Raw genomic sequence first — 12,078 nt, forward strand, 5'->3', positions numbered from 1 at the left:
TCAAATAGGTCTCACTTCTTAAAGACAAGCTGTTCCTTGGGAAATTGCAGCAGGAAAAGCAACTTGACGACTTTTCTCTTTTTTTTTGTCCCTGAACCTGGCTTTTCTTTCCAACATTCTCAGGTGCACTGGGGGCCCAGGGGAGCAAGAAGGCTTTTTCAAAAGACACTTCCACCACCTAATCCCTGTGCCTACAAACCAAATATTGACCTATTTAGTAAACCAGCCTGTGGAAAGAGAATTTGTAAAGCCCTGTTTACTCAGCAGTGGGGCCCCCCTGACAGCTGTTCAATGGGGGATTATGATGTCACAGTGGTAATTACACTATAAACAGGGGCGAGGGGGGAGAATAAAGCATGAAAGGGAACTGTGGGGCTCGTTACCAGGCAACACAAAATATGTAAATTTCCTTACAAGCCTCCCAGATGTCCTCACTCTGTGGCCAATACTCAGTTTCGTTTTCAATTTGTTTATTTGCCCTTCTTCAGAACCAATTGCGGAGCTGAGAATGTTGGAAGAGACAAAAGAAAGCAAAGAACAATGGGGAAAGGAGGGTTTGTACTTTTTCCATGGAGTGTAAACTGACAGGAGAAAGCTAAGGGGACTGTTCTCCCTTCAGGGAGCTATAGAGATCAGTGTCGCAGGGAGGTAGCTAAAGGGGCAACTAAGGAAGTGAGCGAGGGGAGAGAGAAAAAAGAGTAATTAAAAAAGGAATGAAAAGAGAGAAGATGAAACTGGGCAAGGGAAGGAAAGATAAGGAAGAAGACGCCACTGCAGCACCAGAGACTGGCAGAGACCTCCCGAGTCCCCAGTGCCATGGCCCCTCCCCACCGTGGCTCCCCCACACCCACTTTCCCACCGCGGGTCAGGAGGTGGTCCCTACACCACCAGTAGGCCTGCCTATCTTTGACAGACTTATCAGAAATTTCTTCAATTGATCTGAAATCAGCCTCCATGTTCTGGAAACTCTCCCCAACCCCATTAGTTCAGGCTGCCTGCTCCGCTGCGCTTTAGAGATTTGGAAACAATGACCATCATACCTTATGTCTGTTTTCTCTTCAGTTTCTTCCCAGCAAACGTTTTCCCGATGGATTTTTCAGATGATATGGCTTCTTGCTCAACTCCCTGAACGATATGCAATGTCAATGTTCCTCTATAATCTAGGTTTGGAAGCGAGGCACACCTCCGCAGGTAAGGTTTAACCTGGTAAAGCCCGGCAGGATCAACCACAAGCCCCAGTCAGTGACACGCTGGAGACAGCTGGAACAGGCTCTGGAGTTGATAAGTTCTGAGCTGGTTGTTACACTGTTGGTGGTTCGAAATTGAAGGTGGTGAGAGCATGTGCAGCATGTCAGGGCTTCTCTGCAGAGCTGGCTTACCAGCACTCCATCCCAACATCTCTACCAACATGAGTCAACATCTTTTACTTCTTTTGGATCTGGGGAACAAAATCTGGTTCAAACTCTTTATTTGGGCATGGCAGGAGCAGATACAGGTGGAGTTAGTGTTTTCAGATCATAAGATTCAGTGTCTCATAGAGGATCAGTTTAAAACTCATAGCCAGAGGGTCCCTACATACCACAGGCCCCCATGCAAAAAGCTACAAAAGAAGGAACCGCTCCCCTTAGAGTAAAGGACCTGGGGCAGGGTTTTATTTCCTCATCACTCTCTTCCACCTGAAATCAGCCTCCATGTTCTGGAAACTACCTTTTTTGACTGAGAATATTTCTCTTGAGACTGATTCACATTTTGGCCACATGTGTTTTCCCAGGTCACTTCAAAAGCCAAATGCTGAATGACCAGATTGCAAAAATATGTTCCCTGAAAACTGAATTTTAGAGGTGGCTGCTGCTGCTGCTGCTGTCATGGGCACACACAGGACCCAGTGCCATCGTTGGCTTTTCTGTCACTGTGGGAATTCTATCAAATTGGTTCTCCTAAATTCTAGAATGACAGTCTAGTAACAGGGGCCACATTCTGCCTCAGCTCAGCTCCTCCCTTGGTGTTGGATTGGAAATCCATCCCTATCCCCCGGGCCTCAGTTTTCCTAGCTGTCAGCCGTGAAGGCTGATCTTAGGGCCTCTACCGCCAGATGATTTCGGCAGCTGGGTACAGCATCAAGAGTCTTACAAGTCCAGTGAGCAAAACGCAGCATTGAGTGAAGAGCATTTTCCCAGAAGTTATTCTTACCATGTACATTTATTCCTGCCTCCATTCCTCCTGCTGTCCTGGGAATGGTTTGTTTGGTGTGACCTCTCCTCGGATGCAGGACACACGCAGTTGAAATTGTCCACAATATTGTAGCCCAATCTCAAATGATCTCACCCCCCAGCCCAGGCTAATTTTAAACCACTCCCCTAAGGCCAGGAGCCTGAGGTGAACCACCCTTAAGCCTCAGATGAAGTACAGATCTGGAGGCACTGGCAAAGCCTGCCATCACTCTACAGTAATCTCTTCTTAAGATTTGACCTGAGCTTTTTCCAAGAGTGAACACACACCAGTGTTATCTTTTGCTGACATTATGACAACTTGTAAAGTGTCCCAGTGCACCTGCTTCTGAATCTTCATACTATGTTCCTTTCAAGAGGCCAGGATTGAAGTAAGAGAGTCCTACATTCTCTGCCATCTCTTGCTCTGACCTCCTCTTCTACCAGTCCCGCCACTAGCTCCAGACAGATTGGTCCCTTGCTCAGCATCTTTACACTTCTGTTCCCATTTCTTGGATTGTTCTTCCCACAGATGTCCTTGTGACTTGATTTCTTTCAGTGTCTGCTCAGATATTAAATCCCACCCCAGTCCTTTGCTGATTAGCCTGTATGAATAGTAACCACTCCACACTATCTGTCCTCAATTCTCTCCCTGATTTATCTGTCACTATAGATTATCGCCATCTGCTGACAGTATGCTTGCCCATGATACACTTATTTTATCTGCTCATCTTTCCCCTTTCTCAGAATGTTAGCTCCATGAGGGCAGGAAATTTGTTTCACTAATTGCTGCTTCCCTAGTGCCTAGAACAGTGTTAGGCATATAGCAAACAGCCAGTAAATATTTGCCACATGAATGCATGAAACTGGGTTTCATTCATGCTAGTACTTAACAGAAATGGTGATCTGATGAGTGTCTAACTCTCGGAGCCTTAGGTTCCTAATTTGTAAATGGGAAATGGTAGTACCTATCCTCAAGTCCATTCAAGTGCCAAGCACAGTGCCTGATCCACAGAGGGGACACAGACATTCACTCTGTCTCCCATTTGCATCTTCATATCCATGTTTGCAATCAGCAGGACAAATACAGCTTGCTTTCTGATGTTACTATAAGCACTTCACCATGTAGTTCCATAATAATCATAACTTTGAAATGGCCCACCAACTGTCCCAAATCATTTTTCCTATTATCAGGTATTGAACTTGAATAAAATTTTGAACAGTTACATGATGAACAACCTTTTTTTTTCTTTTGGAATGTAACTTTTTCATCTCTCCTAAGGGATTTATTTCCTTGCAATAAAGTCCCAGGAATAGAATTACTAATTCAATGGGCACAAAACATTTGTACACCTCTGAGAGTAGGTTTCCATAGGGATAAGAAAAGACTTCTTGGCAGGCATCCATTTGGATGCATGTTCACGGGACTTAGAGGTTCGCCAAGTGATTCACCCATTCTCCTGCAGCATTAACTTCTTGGAGAATTCAGACCTGGGAGAAGCCTTGGTGATGACCTCATTATATCACGGAGGGAAATTAAGGCTATTAAAAAGAAGTAAGTCAATCAACATCATAGACCAGTCAGGGACAGGCAAGGACCAGACGCAAAACCACTGACTCTCTTTCCATCCTCCCTTTGTCAGAATGAAATTAGAATGTTCCTACCAGGTGTGATAATGCTGCTTCCTCAAAGCTTTTAGAACCCGTCATTTCAAGGAAAGTAAATGGGACAGACAGTTTGTTTTCTACTGAAAAATTTACACACGCTATCCTTTTCTACTCCTTCCAATGCTAACTTCTGGCTTGACGTGGTGGCAAGCAGGAGAAGGAAGAGGCTCTGTGCTCCAGAGCAGGATTTCATATCGGAAAGACCAAGGGAGACTCCAAAGCTGCCTGGCACAACACATGACCAAACACTTGTCATTTCAACGCCTCTCACTCCATTGTTTCCCATAGGAGCACAAAGGCTAGAACTTCTCTTACAAGACTTTGAAGCAAATACTGAGCAGTATTTTTCTGATGTGGCGATAATGATATATCCATGTAAGTCACCGGGACAGTAATGAATGGTTCCTGGAGAATGACAGGACTTCAGGGAGCCCTGCCCTCTCAACCCCTCTAACCTTAGCTGTTTCCTTTACCTTAAAAAGTTTCTGATGATATAAGAATAGAAGAGAAAGGGAAAAGAATTGTTCAAGTTTTACGCTAAGATTTTTTTTTTTAATTCCAGAAAGCATTAGGTCTTCTCTAATTCCAGACATTCATGGCACCAGTCTCAATGTGGGGCCGTTCTCATAAAACCAGTGATTGCTAGGTTGATATTGAGCAAGAGAAAGAATTTCTCAGAAATGTCTAACTCAGTTATAATCTTGGGTTAAGGATGAGATGGCTTAATTCGTCATCAGAAAGATTTTATTGTTGTGAGAACAGATTTTTCTATTTTTCTCTATAGAAATTAGCAGTTCCACACTCCCTAATCCCATTTTCCCCAAGATAACTTACCATTATAGGGAGGTAGGAAGGAATAAGTGAATGAAGGAATGAAGGAAGGAAGGAGGCAAGGAGAGAAGGAAAGCTGGAAGGGAGAGGAAGGAATGGAAAGCAAGACATCCTGTGAGTTCCACAGAAATCCCTCATATAAAAGAAAAATATACATTGACCAGAAAAAGAAACACATATCCTATTTCCTTTATATATAGTAAAAAGAATTTTATTTTACCAAACCCAAACCCTTCCTTTCTTTCCCATTTGGATATGGTTAACTGTCCTTTATTCCCATCAGCAACTGTCATGCATGTCTCGGATAACGGGTGGGCTTCTTGCCCATGAAACTGGTTCTTATTTTTTCATAAAGACACAATTATGTTCTCTAACATAGGGACCAAGAATATTAGCCAAGATTTTAGCTATTTTAATAAGGATCCATCAGCGATATTTATCTAGTATCCACCATACTATGTAAGGGAGTGGGAGATACACAAAGAATTGAACAAAGATTTATTTAACTATAATTTAACTCCTCCTCTATGATGATAGAAGTATTTCCATCCTAGATCCTACTCTTGAGGTACCCAGAATGAAGGCAGAATATATGTCGACAAAATTTAATATGATGTGATACAGCAATAGTAGAAAGAAATACTATAGTATAGAAATACTATAGAGAGGGAAAGCATTCGTTGTCAGGGGAGTATAGGTGATTGTGGAGGAGGTGATGCTGAATTGTGGGTTTTAAAAGAATAAGTGGGAGTACTGCAGATGAATGTAGTGGAGAGGGTAAGGACCTTTCAGCCAGTTGGATCCATAAGTAAAAAGGCACCTTAAAGTGAAATGTCATGCAACATGGAGACTGCAGGAACAATAAACTGGAGATGCAGGTAGAGGCCACTGAATGCTGTGCTCTACACTTGCAACTTTATGGAGGTGCAACAGAAGGATTTTCAGATATCTCTCAGGTCACAATCTGGAGGTTAGACTAAAGGAGGAATGGATTTCAGATAAGGAGACCTTATAGATAAGAAGAGACCTTGTCATAACTTCATGGAGTAGAAGTAGGGAAGGGAGAGCTGAAAAGTCATGCGGGTACTTGTCCACACACAATTGCCCAAGAAGCTGCAATCTTGGCCACAAAGAATTTCCCAAGAATTCTCACAGTCAGTAAACATTGCCTCAGAGGTGTTAGGGTGCAATCTACAGGGTGGTCCTAGCCACCTACCTCTAACCCTTAAGCTTTCCATCTTCAATCAATTGATTCACAAGCCTGCAAAAGAAATGGAAGCGGAAGTTCTTCACAGGTTTGCTCTGGGCTTAAGGAAAGCACGCATCTCTGGCCCAGCAGGGGTGCTAGCAGAAATCAGTCCAGGCTGAGTCTCACCACAGAATAAGTGTCAATGTAAGGCCTTATGTTCACCAAAGAGTCTAGTGAAGCTGTTGCCAACTGGAAGGTGATTCTACATGGAAATAGTGAAGAATAAGGACACCTGAGTCTACTCTCTACACCTTTAGTCCAAAAGTTAGAAGAAGCTGGATATAGAAAGTGTGCTTGATGATTTCCCAAGAGGAAAAATCCAATGAGACCAAAATAGTATCCCCAGGCTGTACTTTAGTGGGGAAGCTTCTCCTTTACTCTCTGCAAACCGATTTAGCAAATCATGAGTGCCATCCTGAAAACGTAAGCATTTGGAAAATGTAAAAAGGAAGAGAATACAAAAGAAGGGACAAAACTCCCAAAATGGGGTGGGGTGAGCATATACCTCTATGGCATATATACTTCCCCTTCTCTTTATTCCTGCTGGTTCCATCAGATGTCTCTCTGAAGAGGGTCCTAGCAGAGAATTCTATTCACAGCACTGAGCCAAATTGGTAAGAGGCCTTTTTAGACCAGAGTAATCAAACAGTCTTTGCTGAATTCTGTCCTATAAGTTCAGAAGGGCAAGAGGATAAAGTGGCTTTGGTAAACAATGGCACAAATAAATAATAAGGATTATAAACCATCATTCTAGATGATGCACAATGAAGTATACTAGGAACATTGTTAATTCTTTTTTATTAGACCAGTCTTTGAAAGAGAATACTTCATTATTTTAATTCCAATTATTATACCTCACTGGTTATGCCAGCCCTACTGCTCTAAAGCATTTAGAACAATCAGCAATTCTTTTGCTTGGAGGCCCACAAATTACACTTAAAAGTATCAGTACGTTCTACTAATCATTTATTTTGAACAAGACATGGACGAAGATGAACATGGAAGTGAAATATCTTATGAACCTTCCAATTTTGATCTGAAGGGCAGATTTGTCACCACATGAAAGCACAGCGGGTAATTACCAGGTGGTTGAAATGACAATTAACTCCATCCTTCATAATTATAATGTGACAGACAATAAATCAAGATGGCAGCCATCTGTAAATAAACACCCACGGAGCCAGCTGAATAGTATTTCACAATAGCTTAACCTCATAAAACCAGCAAACTAGGTCTGACTAGTGAGCAAGTAAATCTCACAAAGACCAGAGAGAAGCAAATATTGGGGTCACCATGCTCTTACATTTGTCAGCTGGACACAATTGAGGGCCCAGTGGTGTTTTGTCTTGTTTTTATTTGATTTTTTTCCTAGGATAATTATTGTTATTTTCCACAAAACATTAGCTCATTTTAAAATATCAGATAATAATTCTTTGGTTCAAATGAAACTGTCCTCTCAAATAGCTTTACCCCAAGGCTCTGTGTGCTTCTTGGCATATTTGCTTTGGCCCACATAGCAATATAACAACCTCTCCCCACTTACCTTCCATTGCACTCCTCTTCTACACCCCCCTCCCAGGACTCTTTCCTGGATTTTGATCATCATAATATGGTAATAACAACAACCTGTATTCATGATTACCTTCTGCTACCTGACTTATGCGCATTTTCTTGGTTAATCTTCTTAACAGTCCTCTGAACTGGAAACCCTTATTTCCAAGTACTCTTGAGGATATAGAGGCCAAGAAAGACCCAGTCACTTCCCCAGGGTCACACAGTTAGTCAATGGTGGAGCAAAGATTTTAATTCAAGTCTGTCACCCCAAAGTCATTGCTCTCAGCCCTGCTGCTTCCTCTACAGTATTTATTAGTTTTCCTCCAGGTTTGATGTTGGTCTTTAACCTCCTTAAATATCTTTTCCTTGATCTATCCCCCAGGTCTGCTTACAGAGTTCCAGATCCTTGGAGCAACTGCTATAATAACCACCTATATTCATTCTTTCTTTCAGTAAATATCTATCCAGCAACCTCCATGTGTCAGACACTGATCTAATCGCAGGGAATGCAGAGGGGGACCAAACAGGAATCACTGAGTGATCTTGTAGAATGTATATTATGATACAAAGGAGTGGGGTCTGAAAAGAATGGACAAAATTTAAAGGTATGCTATAGAGTGTGAAGTGTGTGAGACAGTGATGTGTGCTAGGCAGGGTGGAGGGCAGGGAAGAGAGAATTGGGAGATGAGAGGTAGGAAATGGCCACCCCTTTAGTTAAGGCAACCAGAGTAGACCTCACTGAGGAGGTGACATTGGAGGAAAGACCTGAAGGAAGTGAGGGAGTCAATGAGGTGCTGTCTGAGGAAAAGTAGGATAATCATTGAAAAGGCTCAGAGGCAGGAGCAAGACACGCATGTCTGAGGAACTTCTATGAATTCAGTATGGCCAAGTGGCACCTGAGAGGGCTGGAGGAGCTGAAAAGAAAGTCAGACATGGGGCAGACCTAGGGGGTGGGGAGGGCTGGACCATTTGGGCCTTTATGACACTGTAAAGGACTTGGGATTTTACTCTGGCGAGATGGGATGTCCCTCTAAGATTTGGGATGGGTCACCATGATCTGCCTTCTTAGCAAGATGACCCCTCTGGCTACTGTGTTGAGAAAAGGTGGAAGCAGGGCAAGATGGAAAGCAAGGTGGCAAGTAGTCAGCTATTCCAATAGTCCAATGAAAGAGAGTTTCAACAAGAGCGGCGGTAGCTGTAAAAGATAGTGAGAAAGGGTCAGATTCTGGATGTGCGTTGAATAAAAAGCTAAAAAGATTTACTGAAGGATCGGATATTGGGTCTGAGAGAAAAATGGAACCATGGAGGCCTCTAAAGAATAGAATTTCCAATTGCAAAGAAGGGGAAGTTTGTGGAGAAGCGGGTCTGGGGGGTGGGAGTGGGGAGACCAGGAGCTTATTCCGTATTTTCCCAGGGGACTTTTGTATACATGTGTACAAAACAGAGACTTTTTATTTCCCACTCAACACACACACACACACACACACACACACACACACGTCTATTTCTTCTGTATATTCCTCCTCTCCATTAACTACATAACTATCCATCTAGGCATTCAAACCAGATTTAAGGACCCTTATTGAATCTCTCCTTGTCCTCCCTCTCCCATTTAAGTATCCCCTAGGGCATCTGTCTCATGTTCTTTTTCCATGAATACATCTCATTTTTCTCTGCCAGAGCACAAATCCTCCCCTCACTCTAGGTAATCCTCCCCACTGCTTTTTACCCATCCTGCTTGACTAATATGAACTTATTCTTTAGGGCACAACTTAAATATCCCATTCTTCTCTGAAGCCTTCCCTGAGCCCATCAGCAAAATTACTTGTTCATTCCTCTTACTCAAGCACTCATCCAGTCAATGTAACTTTTTCCACACTGGGTACTTGTTTGTACTTGTAGTGCAGCACGCATGTGGGAGTGATAAGGAATGAGACCAGAGGAGAAAAGTTCATTAAGGACTTTGAATGCCATGCTAAGGAAGTGGTACTTAGTTCTGAAGTTGATAAGGGACCAGGGCAGAGCTTTAAGAAGGCTTAGAGCCTCGTCTAATGTAAGTCTTCAAGGCTTCGGTGCAGTGACAAGTGAAGGGTGAACTGGAGTATAAGATAAGTTAGGCAAGACTTGATGAGTTCCTGAGATATGGTGGGGATGATGGAGGATGGAGAGACATTTCTGAACTAGACTCAACAGAGCCTGAGGATAATATTTATTGAGGCTTGCTATTTACCAGGCACTGTTTTTTAAAAAATATTTTTATTGAGAAATCTTTACACACATACAGTCTATCCATAGTATACAATCAATGGCTCACAATATCATCACATATTTGTGTATTTATCCCCATGATCATTTTTAGAAAATTTGCATTATTCCAGGAAAAGAAATAAAAAGAAAAACTTAGACATCCCATACCCCTTATCCCTCCCTCTCATTAACCACTAGGATTTCAATCTACCCATTATTTTACCCTTTATACCCCCCATTATTTATTTGTTTTTTTATCCTTAATTTTTTACTCATCTATCCATACCCTGGATAAAAGGAGCATCAGACACAAGGTTTTCACAATCACACGGTCACATTGTAAAAGCTATATAGTTATACAATCATCTTCAAGAATCAAGGCTACTGGAACACAGTTCAGCAGTTTCAGGTACTTCCCTCCACCCACTTTAATACATCATAAACTAAAAAGGGATATCTATATAATGCATAAGAATAACCTCCAGGAGGACCTCTCAACTCTGTTTGAAATCTCTCACCCACTGAGACTTTATTTTGTCCCATTTCTCTCTCCCCTTTTGGTCAAGAAGGCCTTCTCAATTCCATGATGCCAGATCCTGGCTCATCCAGGAAGCCTTGTCCCACATTGCCAGGGAGACTTATACCTCTAGGAGTCATGTCTCACACAGGGGGAGGACAGTGAGTTCACCTGCCATCTTGGCTTAGCAAGAGAGGCCCAGGCACTGTTTTAGGCACTCTTCATGTATTAACTCATTTAATCTTTTCAGCAATCTCATGAGGGAGAGAGTATTCTTATCCTCATTTTAAAGGAGTTAACCTAAGACATAGAGAGAATATGGAGCTTCTAAGTAGAGGAGCCCAGATGTGTTGCTTGAGGTCCCAGGCTCTTCATCACTACTCTGTACCTCCTTACATAGTGCTTTAACATAAAGCTATATTTAGCTGCAGAGGAACATTTTCCTAACCCTTGTCAATCCAAATTGAATGTCTACTTCAATATTTTTGCAAAACCACCCTTTCAAAATATACCATTCGTGCACAGTACATGCTATAGCTTGTGTTTATATAGATGCTTAGCCACTATGTGATGTTTTTCTTAGTCCTTTTTTCCCCCTCAGTCAAATGAGGGGAAACATCTAACATATGGAAGCATTTCCATACTGCAAGTTACACTCGAGGGGAATATTATGCAATTTGCAAACACTGTCAAATGAAATCTAAATATGAATTAGAAAAAATGCTAGAAGAGACAAAAATATCTTTGTATCCATGATACATTCAGTCAATCCTGTTTTCATTCAACAAACATTAATCATGCTCCAATGTTATGGCAGGGGAAAGTTGTTGGCAGTGAAAAGACAGAGATGAATAAGACTTACCCCTTATTTTTTTTAAATTTAAAAGGTTGAGGATGGATGGAAATATTGCAATTGATTCCTCTCTATAACCATCTCAAAAGGTAAACAGTACTCTGCACTTTGAAATTCAGATAGAGCTATGGCACTGCTTCTAACCAACTGGACATGTCACTCCATCTATCTGAACCTCAGTTTCCTCAACTGAAAATAAGAACTGCTCCTACCTTACAAGATACCTGTGAGAATTAGGGGACATTGTTCAGGATTATGCCTGGCACATAAATGCTAGTTTGAACCAATGAATGGGTGAATGAATGACAATTGTGACTTTATATTTTTAAATCTCCAGTACAATTTTCAAAGGTCCATCCAAAATTCACAAATAATCAAGCATTTCCAAAACTAACTAACAAAATCCTTCCTCATGTTTTCAGGTAGTAAGGAGGTGACTAGATCAGGAACAGAGTTAGCCAGGCATGTGCAAAACCAGCCCATGCCTTATCCACAGCTTAATGCACACTGGCAGGAAAGACAAGCTTTCTTAGCATCAGTCTATGAATGGGAAATGAAGCTCACTAAAGAAGTGGTGAAAATGTGTACAGCAATTCAGGGAACAGCCACCTAGGAGACATGAAATCAGACTTCTCCTGAAGATGTCCTAACAGGTTTTCTTCAGAGAAGTATTGCCAGAAAAATGATTGGTTCTTTTTGAGAAGGGGACCCCAGTGAACAAGGTTCCAGGAGTGATGCAGTCTCTCCTTCCAAAGTGGAAGCCAAAGTCCAAGGAAGACTGCTAACACGCACTATAGAGGTCAGCTTGCTGGAATTACAGAGCAGGCAGAGGGGGCAGCAGGATAACCAGGTCACTTTTACCAACTGATTTCAGACTTTATTCCACTCATGACTCAACAAGGGACTCCCCACAGGAGCCTGGTAAGAGAAAAATGGCCAGACTGGTTTTCCC

At 42.1% G+C, this 12,078-nt stretch overlaps 1 long non-coding RNA gene across 4 annotated transcripts; it reads left to right on the forward strand.

The window, feature by feature from the left end:
• The first annotated feature begins 367 nt into the window (after positions 1-367).
• On the forward strand, positions 368-11,798 carry LOC143667276 (uncharacterized). Of its 4 annotated transcripts, none has more exons than XR_013167974.1 (5): positions 368-554; positions 1,063-1,191; positions 3,674-4,250; positions 7,892-8,114; positions 11,161-11,798. It is a non-coding gene; the product is annotated as an uncharacterized LOC143667276 (long non-coding RNA). The 4 variants fall into 4 exon arrangements; XR_013167975.1 differs by having other exon boundaries at positions 7,963-8,114; XR_013167978.1 differs by having other exon boundaries at positions 4,030-4,250.
• The last annotated feature ends 280 nt before the right edge of the window (positions 11,799-12,078 follow it).

This window comes from Tamandua tetradactyla, chromosome 2 (genome assembly GCF_023851605.1).
Source record: "Tamandua tetradactyla isolate mTamTet1 chromosome 2, mTamTet1.pri, whole genome shotgun sequence".
Lineage (NCBI taxonomy): Eukaryota > Metazoa > Chordata > Mammalia > Pilosa > Myrmecophagidae > Tamandua > Tamandua tetradactyla.